General features: G+C 43.8%; 1 long non-coding RNA gene across 1 annotated transcript; it reads right to left on the reverse strand.

Moving 5' to 3' along the window:
• Positions 1–11,873: 11,873 nt before the first annotated feature.
• LOC138920077 (uncharacterized) lies at positions 11,874–13,713 on the reverse strand. Its single transcript, XR_011430735.1, has 3 exons — positions 13,623–13,713; positions 12,168–12,283; positions 11,874–12,073 (listed from the first exon to the last, which is right to left on the reverse strand). It is a non-coding gene; the product is annotated as an uncharacterized lncRNA (long non-coding RNA).
• Between the last annotated feature and the right edge of the window lie 1,931 nt (positions 13,714–15,644).

The raw sequence follows: 15,644 nt of genomic DNA on the forward strand, positions 1-15,644 counted from the left end.
TGCTACTGATTTACATATCAGAAAAGGAACAATTATGAACAAGGATTGTTTGAATTAAGGATTCCTCTAAGCATTCTATTAATACGGTCCCAGAAATAATCTACAATAGATATCTTGTTTTTTCTTTTAATGAAGAAGTCTTTTCCCCTCTGTATCAAGAAGGCATGAAACAGATGGCACCCTGAAGCTAGGTAATTAGAAGAGTTTAAAAAAGGAACTATTTACAATGATGTGGGCTGGATTTAGGAAACCAACAGGGATGGTACAGTGCTCCAGACTATCAATAGTGGGAAGCCGTTCTACCCTCAGGGATGAAGGACAGTGTTTGGAGAGGGTTACCTGCTGCTCTTTATAGAGATATGGCAGGGAGGGAGCTGGGATAATAAACACCCCGATCATACTGCTCCCTCACCCATTCATCTCCTGCCATACCTCTCATTGGCTGAACCCAACCAAAAGCCAGAGAGCGCACAGGTCATCCAAGGGCGGGAGAAGGTGGAGAAGGGTAGAGAGTGGACCTGGAGAGGCAAATAGAAGATTAGCCAGCACACCTTTACTGGGAAATTAATTCATCTTAAGAAAATGATACCTCAAAGATATTGCAAAACGATTAAAAATATTCATTTAGGGGAATTGATGAAATCAGCTCTGTTGGATTCTTTAACATATTTAATGTTGGTGTACATTTCATAAAAGCCCCCAGTCAGCAAGTATCTTTGATTAGACTGTGGACTTTCTGAGGGCAGGAACTCTTCTTTATTCTTTATCGTTAACAACCAGCACTCTTCCTGGCACATACTACACGTTCAATAACCATTTGTTGAGTGATTGAATATGTGAATAAGTGAATGAATGAATTATGTTCTGGTTTATTTAATTTTCTTGTCAAAGGAAGCTTTATCCAAAAAGAAAAACAATTACAGAAAACCTCTCTGAACTTCTACACCCACGATTGAAAAACTCTTCCTAAAATATAGCATTGGCTGTTCCTACCATTTTAAGAGGATTCCACTAAGCATGAAGGAACATTTCTTTGATGACTGAGAATCTAGCAATACTCAGGGCAGTCATTTTAAGCTGTAGGTGTGGGCAACAGAGCTGACTTTGAAGACGCTCAAAGTTTTTAAACATAAATAAATAAACACGTGGGAATTGCCATACCAGATCAGACTGGCCATGTATTCCATCAAGTATTCTCTGCTAGGGCTAAACGTTCTACATTTTTCCTTAAGTGTGAACTCTCTGATTAATTTAGGAATTGGGCTAGTTGGGTTCCAGTGAGTAGAGATTTTACTTCTTCATTAAAAAAAAAATTCTTTTTTCTGCCACTGTCATATTTTGACTTCTCTTCTGGTGCTTTTCCAATTTCTCAAAATGTCTTGACTCCCTATTAAAATAAGTCTCTGGACTTTCTTTTTTCTATCGCCCTTCAAAAGATATTTTTACCCTCTTACGTCATCCTGGTAGAGATTAGGTAGTTTTATCTTATTTCTTCTTTCAAACATCATTTCTTTAGGCGAAATAATTGCAATTCTCTCATAAACTTTCTCCATAGTCCAAGTTTCCTGGTGATGTTGTCAGTTGGCTTGCTCTTTGACAAACTCCTCCAGCCCTCTCGCAATCTTGAAAAGAGTGAAGGCCATTGATCTGCCCACGTTTAGTGTTCTAGGGACGGTCTGGTCCAGGGTCTGTCACAAGGATAGGTTGGTCAGAGAACACTGACTTACACAACCTAAAAAGAGGGTTGTAACTCAACTAAAGTGGATTTTCCCTGGATAATTTTGTTTATCCCTAGAGTAATTTCCTGGCAAAGGTCTCTGGTAATTTCCTATGGTCCAGACCTCTTGTCCCTTCGGAAATCTGGCTCCCAACACTGGTTCTGTTCTATTTTCAAAGTAATAAACCATCACAGACACCTGGAAACTCCCAGTCTTCCAGAACTCTTAGGATCCTCGTCCAGCACCTCTTAATAGGAAACCCTCCCCCGTTCCTTATACCAGACTTTGGATTCACTTCTTTTTTTGGTCACCACTTCGTGAAAGAAGCTCTCCAGATCCAAAGATTGACCAAATCTCTCCTCAGCCTTCTTGGTGGAACGGAATAACACAGCCCTCTCAGCTTGTGTCTTTGGTTCTTCTCTTCCCTTCTTCCCACTCTACTTCTCTCCCCACTCCACTTCTCTCCCCATCGTGCCCAAACCATTTTTGTGGCTTACCTTCAAGCTCTCCACAAGTTCTCTAAGGCCTTCCTAGTTTAGTCCTCACTTCCTGAAGAAGTGGCAAATTATACCTTAATAAGGAGATAAAGTTTATTTTTAGAATAAAATTTAAATTGTACTATATGTATGTGTGTATATATATGAGGATGCATATAAGCAAAAGAATAAAAATCACAAAATTCATAAGCAAAAAACCAAAAATTAAAAAGATAAAAGTAATCTCTGATCTTATTATTCAGAGACAACCATTGTTTACATTTTGATGTATATACTGACAGTCTTTGGGGAAAAGAAGTCTAATTTACAATTTTTTAGGTTTTTTTTTTTTTTGAGGAAGATTAGCCCTGAGCTAACATCTGCTGCCAATCCTCCTTTTTTTGCTGAGGAAAACTGGCCCCGAGCTAACATCCATGCCTGTCTTCCTCTACTTTATATGTGGGATGCCTATCACAGCATGGCTTTTGCCAAGCAGTGCCATGTCTGCACCCAGTATCCAAACCGGCAAACCCTGGGCTGCCAAAGTGGAACGTGTGCACTTAACCACTGCGCCACCAGGCCTGCCCCATAATTTACAAGTTTTTAACAAAATTGGACAATACTATCTATAACTCTCTTTTTATCTCTGCTAAATAATACACGAGGGATATTTTTCCATATCATTAATCTTTTACATCATTTGAAATGACTGCGTAATATTCCATTTCATCAGTGTTCATAATTTATTCAATAAATGTCTTCTTGTCTCCAATTTTCATCTCATCACGATGTTCCAATGGCCACCTTTATCCCTAAATATTTGCACATACTTATATAAAGAAATAACTCCAGATGGAATTACTAGATCAAAGAGCATACAAAATACGGAGGATTTTGTTACAAATTAGCCACATGGCTGAGGTCTGGAATCCAACCTGTTGCAAAAGTTGAGAGTTAAAAAGAAAGATAAGGAGAAAATGAGGCTGTTTGAGAAGCACGGGAAGAATATCATTAGTGAGGGAAACCTGAAAACACTCAGGTAAAGAAATAGAAGATTAGAAGCTCAGCTTGTGAACAAAAACATGTAGAGGAAGGGAGTCCCTATGATACTTTAGAAATCTCGTCGGACTCCTCCCTGACTTAACTGGGAAACTAACTTTATAGATGGAACACTTCAGTACTTCTCTATATATCTCTTGGCATGTTTCCTCAGTGAAATATTTCTTAGACCAAAAACAGATTGCAAGATCATGGTCTTGGTAGTAAAAAAAAAAGACAAAGATTAAAAAAGGGAAGCTCAAAAGTCAGCATTGTTGGTTTCATGTAGAATTGCAAAATCCCCCCCAACAAATCAAAGCTGCAGCAGTGTAGTAACCACTCCCATCCTTATGACCTTTGAACTTAGAGATGTGACATGTTTGTCTCCTTTGTGACCAGTCCAGTAAGGGTGTTGTCCCAGTTGTCTTATACCTGGTTGAAATAGAACCTTGAAATAAATATAGCAGGCTGAGATTCTCTTTTCAGAATGGTTCACAAATAAAACTAGGCTTAGGGAAGGATGTTCAGAATGTATCCAATGACGCCATTTCAACAATGACTTGAGGAAATTAATAATAAAAATCATCATTCATTGTCATGGGTGGCTATGGATTATGACCTCAATTCTGGACCTGCTTATTGCTTCCAGCCAGAATAATCCTGGAGCCCAGGGTAAACATAAAGCATACCCAGAAAAGAAGGAAGGAGAGAAGGCAAGAAGGGAACAAAGAGTAGAAGAGTAAGGAGAAGAGAAGGTGAGAGAGACAAAGGTGAAAATGGAGAGAAAGCAGAGTGACTGCTTCATTGCCACTGGGGGCATGAGAATAACGATTTGTTAACAGTGCTCTGAAGACTCCCTGTGCCGGAGGTCCTGACATACTGCATTCTCTTCTCATCCAGAAAGAGAAACTGTCTGTACAGCTTGCATAGCTTTAGCCCTTAATACACACACACTGCTTAAGTAGTTTCCCAGGAACAAAACAAACAGAGGGAGTGTCAGAGTCCTTGATGGGCTGGTCTGTGACGAGCCAAACATAGGACCTCATGGGAATGCACTCTAGGAAGCCCCATCATGGGTGCCTGGGGTAGCCTTCGAGGGCTTGTTCCAACTCTACCCGAATGCAGGATCTTTGATGTCCATTCTTTTTGAGTGGGTTCTTTAGCATCAACCTCTCTGGAATCCTAAGTCCCACTTTGCGACACTGTCACCATGATGGGGAGATGCTACAGCTGAAAGCAGTGACTGGCAGGAGCCTGGGAAAGTACAATAATATTCTAAGTTGCCTTTAGTCTTATTTTTATTTAGGCTAATTTACATGGCTGGTTTATGCCAAATGAGGATATTTTTCCTTTTCCTTGGAATAGCTTCATGTTAAAATATCACTCTTTTCAAAATGCCCAAATATTACTGTGATGAATAATGAGACAGATGGAAAATAGGAAGGGTGGAGCAAGTTCAAAATGCTTTACACTTGGCAGAATTAATTAGCTTTGCAGATTTCCAGCCTCCATCTACTTTACTCATCTGTGGGCACCTTCCACTCCATCCTGTGGGGATGCAAGGACCAGAGAGCTTCCTGGATCTTAGCTTCCACAGGAGCCACATCGAACTCTATCGGCCTCCTACACGCAGCCTATTCAAAGGGCGTGTGGCAGCTGTCTGTCCCGAGCTTAGCATGATGCATTCTGAGGAGTGAGCATGCCCAGGGAAAGCTTCCAGGCTGTGGGACTTTGCTACTTTTCAGAACTCTGCCTGAAGCATCAACCATTTTCCAGAAAGAGTACCGAAAATCCAGTGCATTGTGAATTTTCAGAAAATGGAAGATTGCAAGGAGTTCTTTATCCCTTTCCAAGCAGACAAAAGCAGGAAGCAATCACCAGCTAAATATTTGACAAAATCAGCCTCACAGCTTCGTGTTGCTAGTAACGTGGGTTATGTCTGTTTGATCCCCATAATGGCAGCTGCCATACTGATGGATTCCAGTGTTGTTCCTCAGCTATGGTGTGTTTCTGTCTCACCTTCTTCTACCCAGACCGAGCCCACCCTTCAAGGCCCACGTGAAATGTCAGCAGCTCTTCCAAGAAGCCTCTCCCGTGTAGATGCCTCCTTTCTGTACCATTTCTTCTCTCTACTAAACAATTTAGAGATTAATAATGTAGCAACAGGAGAGAGATTAAAAAGCCATCTGGTGAACAGCCCCTGACACAGCTTAAAATACCTACAAAAACAAAAAGAGATGCGAGCTCACAGTAAAAGCAAGTACTTGGGAGTCAGACAGATCCAAATTCAATTTTTTGAGCTGCTGCTTACTAGCTGTGTAGTGTGGGCTGTGGTTATTTAACCTCTCCGTGCTTCAGTTCTGGGAATAATAATAATACCCACCTTATAGGGTTTTTGAGATGAGTTGATTATAATTATAAATAGTCTAAATAGGATAAATGTTAATTATTACAACTACTACCCTTGCAGCTGGGATGGATCACCTGTGGCCACAATCCTGGGGGGAGGTCCGCTGACTTCCTGACCGATGGAACCAGATGGAAAATGCACTGGGTGGTCCCTTCACGTCTGCCTGTTGCAGTCAATGAAAGCCTGTAAATGGACAGGAACACTCAGGGAACTCAGGGAACTCAGGGAACACTGTCCCTGACCCTCAGTCTGTTCCTGGGTGCCAAGAGCTCACAATGCCGCATTCATTCATTCATTCTTCATTCATTCATTCATTCATTCACGGAACAAATATTTAGTGAATGCCCAGTAAGAACTGGGTGTTTATCTAGGAACTGGATATAGAGCAATGAATCAAGCTGACAAAAGTCCCTCCTTCTCTGAATTTTACATGGTAATAGAGAAAACAGATATATAACTAAAATCTATGGGATACTAGGAGCAGAGAGTACAGAGCTGGGGATAGCCCACAAAGTGGGCTCTGACACTTGGGGACAGGGGCATCCATCCCTCCGGGCAAAGCCATGGGGGGTGACTACAAAGACGGAGAGTGCTGAATCCTAGAAGGACTGGGGCCCCTCTCAGCCAGCACCCTGTGTGAGGCCAATGAGCCAGGAAGCCCTGCAGCCCTGAGGGGCTGGAAGGGCCCAGCTGGGACCCAAGTCTGGTTGCCATGGTTTCTTCCTCCCCTTAACTTTCCCTTCCCCAAGTGGTGGCCGAGAAACCACCTGTTAAGAAAAATGCCTCAAGTTGCTTTTATTTATGAGTTTTATCTTCAATCTAAGGGTCCTGCAAACATGTTGCGGGTAGAGACCAATTGTGATACTTGAATTGCCCACAATAATTTTCTTAGGGCTAAGTAATAACATTAATAGCGAGCACATACTGAGTACTCATCACACACCATGGTCTCAAGTGCTTCACGGGTGTTAACTCATTGACCTCACATCACTCAAGGAGGCGATACTTTTATTTTCTCAGATGAGGAAATAGAGGCACAGAGACGTTCAACACTTTGCCTGTGGTCACTCAGCTGGTCAGCAATAGTTCACCGTAGCAGTACTGTCATGGGCTGAATTGTGTTCCCCCAAAATTCATGTGATGAAGTCCTGACCCCCAGGACCTCAGATGTGACTATATTTGGAGATAAGGTCCTTAAAGAGGTAATTAAGTTAAATGACGTTGTTAGGGTGGGTCCTAATCCAATGTGACTGATGTCCTGATAAGAAGAAGAAAATTGGACACAGACACATACAAAAGGGAAGTCCACGCGAGGACGTGGTAAGAGGGGGCCACCTGCAAGCCAAGGAGAGAGGCCTCAGGAGAAATTGACTCTGCCAACACCCTATCTCAGACCTCTGGCCTTCAGGGCTGTGAGAAAATCAATTTCTATTGTTTGAGCCGCCCAGTCTGTGGCAGTCCTAGCAAACTAATACAGGTATGTAGTGAGTACTGAAGAAAGATCTGGAGACTCTGTACTTTATTTATGAGGCCACCTAATCTAGCCCTGCTGTCCTTCCCGTGTTAACGTGAGGATGTGACATCTCTGGTCCCCTGGGCATCTGGCGCCCAGCAGCCTGAGATGTCCGTGGTCTCCTCAGTGCTGAGCACACCCCAGTAGATGGAAATATTCATGTTCATCACACAGAAGCCGTGAATCACTGGCCTACACCTGGCACAACTCATGCAACTCGACGTTTTCATTCACTGATTCATTGGTTTATTGAACCAATGATTATTGATGCCTGCTACGTGCCGGACACTGTCCTGAGTCCTGGGAATAGAAAGGTGACCGGGATCATGTTACAGTCTCAAGGAAGTCATCATACAAATAAATGTAAAATTTGTTTTGATCAGGTAATCATACTAATGAAATTAAAATAATCGATGTGATGAGAATGAAAAAGGAGAGCTATTCAGTGCAATGGAAACAGTCACTGGGGAACGTTGACCTGGAAAGGGAGGTCAGCAAAGGCTTATCCTTATAAGATATGTAGGATGGAGTAACTAAGCGAAGAGAAGGACTAAAATTCCAGATGGAGGAAAAGCCAGGGCAAAGATTTAAAGAAAAGGATTCAAAACACATCAGCTCTGCTTCTCAGATGCTTGCAGAATGGAGGAAGGAGAGGAAGGAAAAAGAAAAAAGCAAGAGGGGAGGAGAAGAGATAGAGAAGAAAAGAGGAGAAGAAAAGGGGAAAACCAACATTAATTGAAATCTACTACGTGCCAGGCCACATGCTGGACATCTTCACATAATTCAGCTCATAATTTCAACCCTAACAGATACAGTCACACAGGACCAGGATGAGGCAGGAGAGACGCCCTTGCCCGACACTGAGAGAGATGCCTCCTTCAGTTTTGAGCACAGGTGCGTCACGCTAGCCCAGGCTCTGCAGCTGCACGGGCACTTGTCTTCTTTATCTCTGTGGCCTGGGCCCGCTGCATGGCACCCCCCGCCCAGTAACACAGCAAGCTCGCCCTCAGAAGCATGCACTGGAGCAGAGCTCTCAGAAAGCTTGCCACAACGAATTAGGCCCCTACACAGTCCCCACAGCCCAGCTACTGCCGTCTGTGCATTCCACTGCCCATGCAGCCTCCCTGCAGGCGTTTGAACAAAGCCCAGGGTGGGTGGGGAGGATAACAGGGGGTCAGGAATTGGTGGAATGCGATGGGATGTGCCGCAGGATTCACATTCTCAGGCAAAGTCCAAGATAGCAGAAAGAATTGATAAACGAAAACCAAGACCTGGAATATAAGCAGAGAGATAAACTGGGCTATTTTAAATTACTGCCCAAGAAGTGATTTCGTGCTATATATATGCCAACAGAAAAAGAGAAAAGACAGCAAGTGGCTCAGCTCAGATCAAAAATATTTTAACATACATTTACCTGCCACGTTCAGAAAGCCTAGCAGCACTTAGGTCAAAGGAATTCCTTTTATTTTCTGTAGTTCACCATGTGCTCAGCTCCATCACTTTCCTTCCCCCTTCCTAATGAACACAAGCAACGACTAAACGAACTTTGCTAATACAACATCTCTAAAAGTATGACTGAGAGCCTTGTCTTTTACCTGGATCAGATTCTATATTAAAGCTCACGGGAGAATTCGATGCTAAGAAAAGCTTTGTTTCCTTGTCAGTAATAAGAGCTACAGAGCTTGCTGAGTTTCCATTTTTACCATGGCTACTAGGAAGCCCACAGTCATGGTTAAGTTTAAACTTTGCAACTATGTTGCCTCTTATGCTCAGCAACTATCATTTCCTTGTTTGGTCCTGATTTTCTATTTCCTATTTGTACTTATGGCTTCCTTGTACAGAGTTTTTTGCTGTAAGTCGCTGCACATTCTTTGGGAAAAGAGAGAGTAAACAAAAAACTAACAAGTTCTATTATCTGTCCATGGACCAAGCTTCTCAAACTAAGAATTCCTAAGTAACCCCTGTCTTTGGTCATGGCTTTGACAGCCTTGGCCACTCTGACGTAACAGAGAGATATTGCCTTAGCCCCTCCAGCCCCCTCAGGGCTGCAGTCATCTGAAGACTTGACTGGGGTTAGAGCGTCAGCTTCTGGGGAGGCTTCCCCCACCTCTCCCACCAGCAAGCGATCCAAGAGAGAGAGCAAGGACTAAGGCACAGTGCCTTTTATGACCTAGCCTCAGGAGTCACACAACATCACTTCCACCACATTCTCTTCATTAGAAATGAGTCACCAAGTACAGCCCACACTCCAGGGAAAGGGAGCTAGCCTCCACCTTTTGATGGCAGGAGTATCAAAGAACTTGAGGACACATTTTAAAAACCTTGTTCAGAATATATAAAGCTACTTTCATTTTTCTAAAAGTACATATATCCAAGGCACAGCTTGGTATTCAATGTGACTTTTCCTAGGTGCAAACTAGGATAGAAAAAAAAAGGATGAAAAAGAAAATGCTTTCCCTCATTTGATGCTCTATCAGCCAGCATCCTGAAATTGCATGGCTCCGGGAAGCTCCAAACACAGGCATATGTGGGAAAGAGAACGTGACCCCAAAATGGAATGGGGATCAGAGAAAGAAGGAGAAAAATTTTAGAAGGAAAGAAAGGGAGCTCTATTCCTAGTTAATCTTAAAGTTCAGCCTCTCTCCAGACCAGAAGGGAAGCTCAAATGAAGGTGGCAAGGTCTAACGTATCTACAAATTACTCTCATCTTTTGCCAAGCCTTCAAGTTAGACCCCAGGTGAGAAAAATGAGCGGTGACTCAGAAAGCAAAGATAGAGAAAAGAGCTGATTTCATCCCTGGAGGAGATGACGGGTGCTGGGGAGGGAAGAAAAAGGGGAAGGCATTCATCACAGCTCGAGTTGTAGACCAATGTTGCCAGGAGAAACCTAGTGACTCCCATTGGCCAGATGCTGGGTGCCTGGTATATGCCCTGCTGTGCTGGATCCATGTTCCAGGATGCGTTGCTGCTGGTTGATCTAGAGATTGCCATCTTATAGTAAAAGAGTCAACAGGAAAATAGGGAAGCTTCCTAATTCATCTTAACATGCTTGCTTATTAGGGTAGTGACCACCCCAGTGCTAAGGTTGAGTTGAGACAGCTAGGTTTTTCTTCTCCTCAGTCATCTCAGCTTTTGCAAAACTGCCATAAAATACTCCGATATGCACCAACTAAGTAACCAGCTCTGTGAGGTGTGTAACATTCTTGTCATGTGGGAATTAACGGACCTAAAATATGGGCAAGCCAGAGAGTATATTATGGAATAAAGCATGCAGCTTAAACCTTTTTTCTTTGTTAAGAAATCCAGGTGCCTAAGAACATTAAATTTGCTCATTCAAAGCATTTAATGGCACATCGGCCCCGCCCCCCCAGCCCACACTCCCAACCCTCCACGTCACCTCTGACCCAGCAGAGGACACTTCCCTGACCCACCAAGGCCCAGTTCTGTGCTCTCCCCAGGGCTTCCATGGGAGCTCTGTGCACGATAGCTGCCTGCCTGGGCCGTGTTTGTTTTATGTTTATCTGACAACGGGTCCATTCCTACTTCAGATGTGAGCCCTAGAAGGAAGGGATTTGTGCTTCTTTACATTTGTGCTGAGCCTGAGTCTACTGCTGATGTAGGTACTTTACTTTGGGAAGGGATTCCAGGAATAGGGATGGGAAAATGCAGAAGGAGGGAAAACCAATACAAGAGTGTATTCTTTTGTTTTGGTAAGGAAGATTCTCCCTGAGCTAACATTCGCTGTCAATCCTCCTCTTTTTGTCCTTGAGGAAGATCAGCCCTGAGCTATCTGTGCCAGTCTTCCTCTGTTTTGTATGTGGGTTGCCGCCACAGCATGGCTTGATGAGTGGAGTAGGTCCATGCCCAGGATCCAAACCGCGAACACGGGCAGCTGAAGCAGAGAGCCCGAACTTAACCACTCGGCCTCCGAGCCAGCCCCCTAGGGGATGCCTTCTTCAGGTGGTCACCACCCCATAAATGATAGCATGTGTTCAGGGGCTTCCAGCCCTCACTGGTCAAGAGCGGCAATAAATCCCTCACCTCTGCAGGCCCCACAGGATGTCCATGAGTGCAGGGCTCTCTGGCAGGCACCAAACACTCTGGGCAAGGGAAGCCTTAGGGCAGCTGAGGTGAGGTGCTGTTGGAAGCTGATTGTCACAGCAATGGCTCATTTAAAAGGCGGACAAAGGATGTGAGGCAAGAAACAAGAGGTGACAATACAGTGACCAGACAGGAGGAAGGGAAAACATTTGGAGGCCATTGCAGTAATCTAGCAAAAGGTGATAAGGACCTGGCTTCACACCCACTGTGTCTGTGGAGACAGAGAGAGAAGAGCTGACAGGAGGACATTTCAGAGAGAGCTCTGGTAGGTCTTGCAGACTAGAAGTGGATGAAGACACAGAAGGGCGTAAGACTGAGGATGCCTCTCTGGGTTCTGAGCTGGCTGCCTGGGCAGAGGGTAAAACAGGAAACAGAGGACTGAGAAGGAACGGAGAAGCCTGGTGGGGATTATATTATTGACTTAGGGGAGATTGTTGCACGAGTCATGGAGGAGATGGGGAGCTGTTGGAACCCAGGCTTAGGAAAAGGAATGAAAAGTGCCAATGAGGGCCCAGCTGAAGAGAGAGGTTGTGAATTATATATTATATTGGCCCCACGCTGCATGATGTTGACAGTTTCTGCAGACTAGATGCAGGAACAAGTAAGACGGACAGCAGATCTGATCCAAGCTTGGGATTTTATTGGGTGTGCCAAGAAGGACAAGCGAACAGAGGAATTGAAGATATGCTGAGAGTGTGAGACGTGTTGGACCATATATTAGATTTTATGAGGGGTTCTAGATGATATTTACAACTTTTTCATATGTTCCAGATTCCTAAATTAATATAGGAAACATGATGATTTCTCCTCTTTGTGATCTGAAAAAGAAAAGTAATGTATCTGATGTTGGTGTTTTTGAGTATTCATGGCCCCCCCAAAATTTTTTTAATGGAATTGGCCAGCAGTTCCTACCAGGTTTTATAGGCAGCTGGAATGAGCTTCTGGGTGACTTCCTCAGAAGGGCTGAGGTAATGAAAGTTTACAAGGCACATCCTGATTTGGCTTCCCACTGTTGGCGCTCAGCTGTCCTGGGAATGACGGACATATAAAAGCCAAAAGGGCTTTGAGCGGTCTCTCCTCTACTCACACTCCATCAGCATGTGTTTGCTCCTCGGCCATGTTTTAGTTTTTATTTTCTGCATTTCTCCCCTCCCTTCCCTTCCCTTCTCTATCCCTGCCTCCCTCCAGTCTCTGGTGCTGTAGGGTGACAAGAAAATATTTGAATCCACCCCAGCATGTCCCTGTAGGTCATTTCCTTGAGTACAGTACTGGTTTTACAAGGGATCCAATTACCCTGGAGAGAGCTGGACCGCCCCTGAGGCACCGGGGCCAGCCCTGACTCCAGGCTGGCCCCTCTCTCCCGTGACACTGGTGTATTCTCTTTCAGGTTGGAAGCCACTGCTGTTCCCTCCCTGTGGAGGTCATAAGGGTTGGGGAGGTGACCTTAACCCAACTCTGCTGAAAGCTCTAGGGCTTTTGTTTTCTTTGATTCTTTTCTAAGGCCTCCTCTGTTTATGTGAACATTATTCCACCTAGAATGAGTTTTCAAACCCTTGGTATTTGCTTTAAAGGTAAGTCTGCTTTGAAGACTGGTGGAAATTTCAATCCTATTCCTATTCATAGTCAAAGAGTGAGTGGGAACTAAAAATATCAGCATTTGGGATTATTTTTTTCTTCTGAAGCTCTGAACAGAAAGGCAGCAAGCGCTCCAAGGGAGGCGGGCTGGCACCCCTGCCCCCTCGTGTGCCTGCGTGTCAGCACCCGGCTCCAGTAGCCCCAAGGCTCTCCGGCCAGAGCACGAACGAGTCTTCAAGGCCGTTTTTCTAAACACGTAAAATGAAGTTTCCTAAATACATTCATTACACATTTAACAGGCAAGACGATTTGGCTACAGAAAAACCTCAGATCAGTCAGGATGTTCAGAGTATTAAAAGCCAAATTAGCTGACAAGTATCATCTCCACTCCATGTGCGGCCTGACATCAAGCAGTTCTAAAAGTTATTAGCAGGGCGTTGTGGCCAGAGAGCGCTGCGTGCTGCTTTCAAGCCTGCGTTCATTATTCGCTGGCCGGTCTGCCCGTGTTCTTGCAGGGCAGTGATAGTCTCTAGGCGTGGACAAGCCAAGCCAATGGGGGGTTGGAAAACAGCGTACTGGAAAGGCAGTCCCAGCACAGACACTGATTTACCATTGAGGGCTTCTTGTGAGTCAGTCTTTCTAAAAAAGGAAAGGTTCCTTTAAAAGAAAAAAAAACAACCTCCAAAATCGGTCCATTTTTTTTTTTTTTTTTACCAGATCTGTCTTTTGGAATTAGATTTAAATTAGGACAAGATGACTCATTCTGCCAATGCCTCATTAAAAGAGAGATACCTTAAGAAGGCCAGAAGTCTGGATGTTAAGAGATTGGATACAGATCCTCCTTCCCTTTCTGGCGCTCTGCTCTCCCAAAGACAAAAGGAGCTGGCGAAGTTCTGTATTTCTTGCCCAACAGGTCAGGTTGCCCCTCAGTAATGTGGGCAGACATTCTGATTGACAGACTGAGTTAACAGTCTGTAGCCAAGGTAATAACCATTTGGTAGGACCATATCGAAGCTAATTATTAAAGTTAATTAACAGGAAGCTTAATTAACTTATTAGCCATCCAACAGTGAAGAAACTGCTAAAGGTCCCTTAGGGACTGGTCAGCCCTCTGATGTTTTATTTTAGGTTAAGGGCAAAGCAAGAAAATATCTACTAATGAAACAGAACAAAAAGAAAAATTGTTAAGGATCAGAGGCACCCTGGTAACGCTCCATTCTGAGTGTGCACTGCCGCCAGTAGACGGCCGATAATGATAACAATTTCCAGTAAATTGTATTAGATAATGCTTGTCACAGAGACACAAGCAACTAAGCCATTGTTTCCTTACTATGAACTTATCTATTCCTTTCATTTAAAATCTGAGAGGAAGAAATTCATCCACATGAAAACAAGTGGCTTTTTGGACAAATTGCCAAAGAGATCCTGCCAGCTCAGAAGACAATGCCTGACGAAATAAAAGTAGCTGATGATCATCACGAGCAATCAAGAAATGTTAATTGCCCACTCACCCTTCCTATCTGCCCATCCCCACCCAGGCCTGTCTCTCTGATTAGGTTCATCCTTACTTTCTGGCCAGATGAAATTAATGTGGTATAATACATAAATACCACCTGTCGGTTACTGCCTATTTGACACTGGGTAAATTCTTCCAAATCCACGGAGACCATGGAGGAAAGAACCTGGGTTTGAGGGTCAGACTGACATAGATTTGACACCTGGCTCTGCCACTTACCTGCCATGTGACTCAGGCAAGTCCCTTAGCCCCTCTGGACCCACCTTGCAGGTTGCTGTATGGAATAAAGCTAATAGCATTAAGTGGCCCACAGTGCCTGGCATTGAGGAGGTGCTCCATAAACCATATTATTGTCTTGAGTGGCTGTTTAAGTGACAAAGAACAGGAGGCCCATTTATTAATTCCTTTATTTAATACATAATTATGGAGCACATTCTATGTTCCAGGTTCTGAAGGCACTCCGAGGTTATCTTCGATCACCCTGGGGCTCCAGAAGAGACTGGATTAGTCGTACACTAAGGACCACTTACACTAATGACCTCTCTGGACCATGGGGTAGTATTTGGGCCATTCCTCTCTGTCCAGGATCTGATTCCACTGAAGCTGTCATTGGGCTACCATAGAGTAGGGAGTTGTAGAGAGGTCAAACTCTTTGGTCTTAGGACCACTTTACATTCTTAAAAATTACTGAGGGCGCTGTATTGTTTATCTTGTTGCTGCTGTAACAAATTACCACAAACTTAGCTGCATAAAACAATGTAATTTTATACCTTACAGTTTTGAAGGTCAGAAGTCCAAAATCAGTCTCACTGGGCTAAAGTTAAGGTGTCAACAGGGCTGATTCCTTCCGGAAGCTCTGAGGAGAGGGTCTGTAACCCTGTTTTTTGCAGCTTCTCAAGGCTACCTGTATTTCTTGACTCATGATCCCTTCCTCGCATCACTCCATTCTCTGTTTTTGTCATCACATCCCTTACAGCTCCCCCGATCACCTGCCTCTATCTTACAGGAACCCATGTGATTACATCAGCCTCATCCAGATAGTCTGGATAATCACCCAGCTCAAGATCCTTAACTTAACCACATCTGCAAAGTTCCTTTTGCCACATCAAGGAACATTCACGGTTCTGCGGACTAGGATGTGGACAACTTTAGGAGGCCACTCTTGAGCCTACCACAGACCCCAAAGAGATTTTGTTTATGTGGATTATGTCTATCCATGTCTGCCATGTTAGAAATTAAAACAGATTTAAACAGTATGTATTTATTAATCCACTAAAAAATAGTAACAAACTCATTAC

This window comes from Equus caballus, chromosome 2 (assembly GCF_041296265.1).
Source record: "Equus caballus isolate H_3958 breed thoroughbred chromosome 2, TB-T2T, whole genome shotgun sequence".
NCBI classification, from domain to species: Eukaryota; Metazoa; Chordata; class Mammalia; order Perissodactyla; family Equidae; genus Equus; species Equus caballus.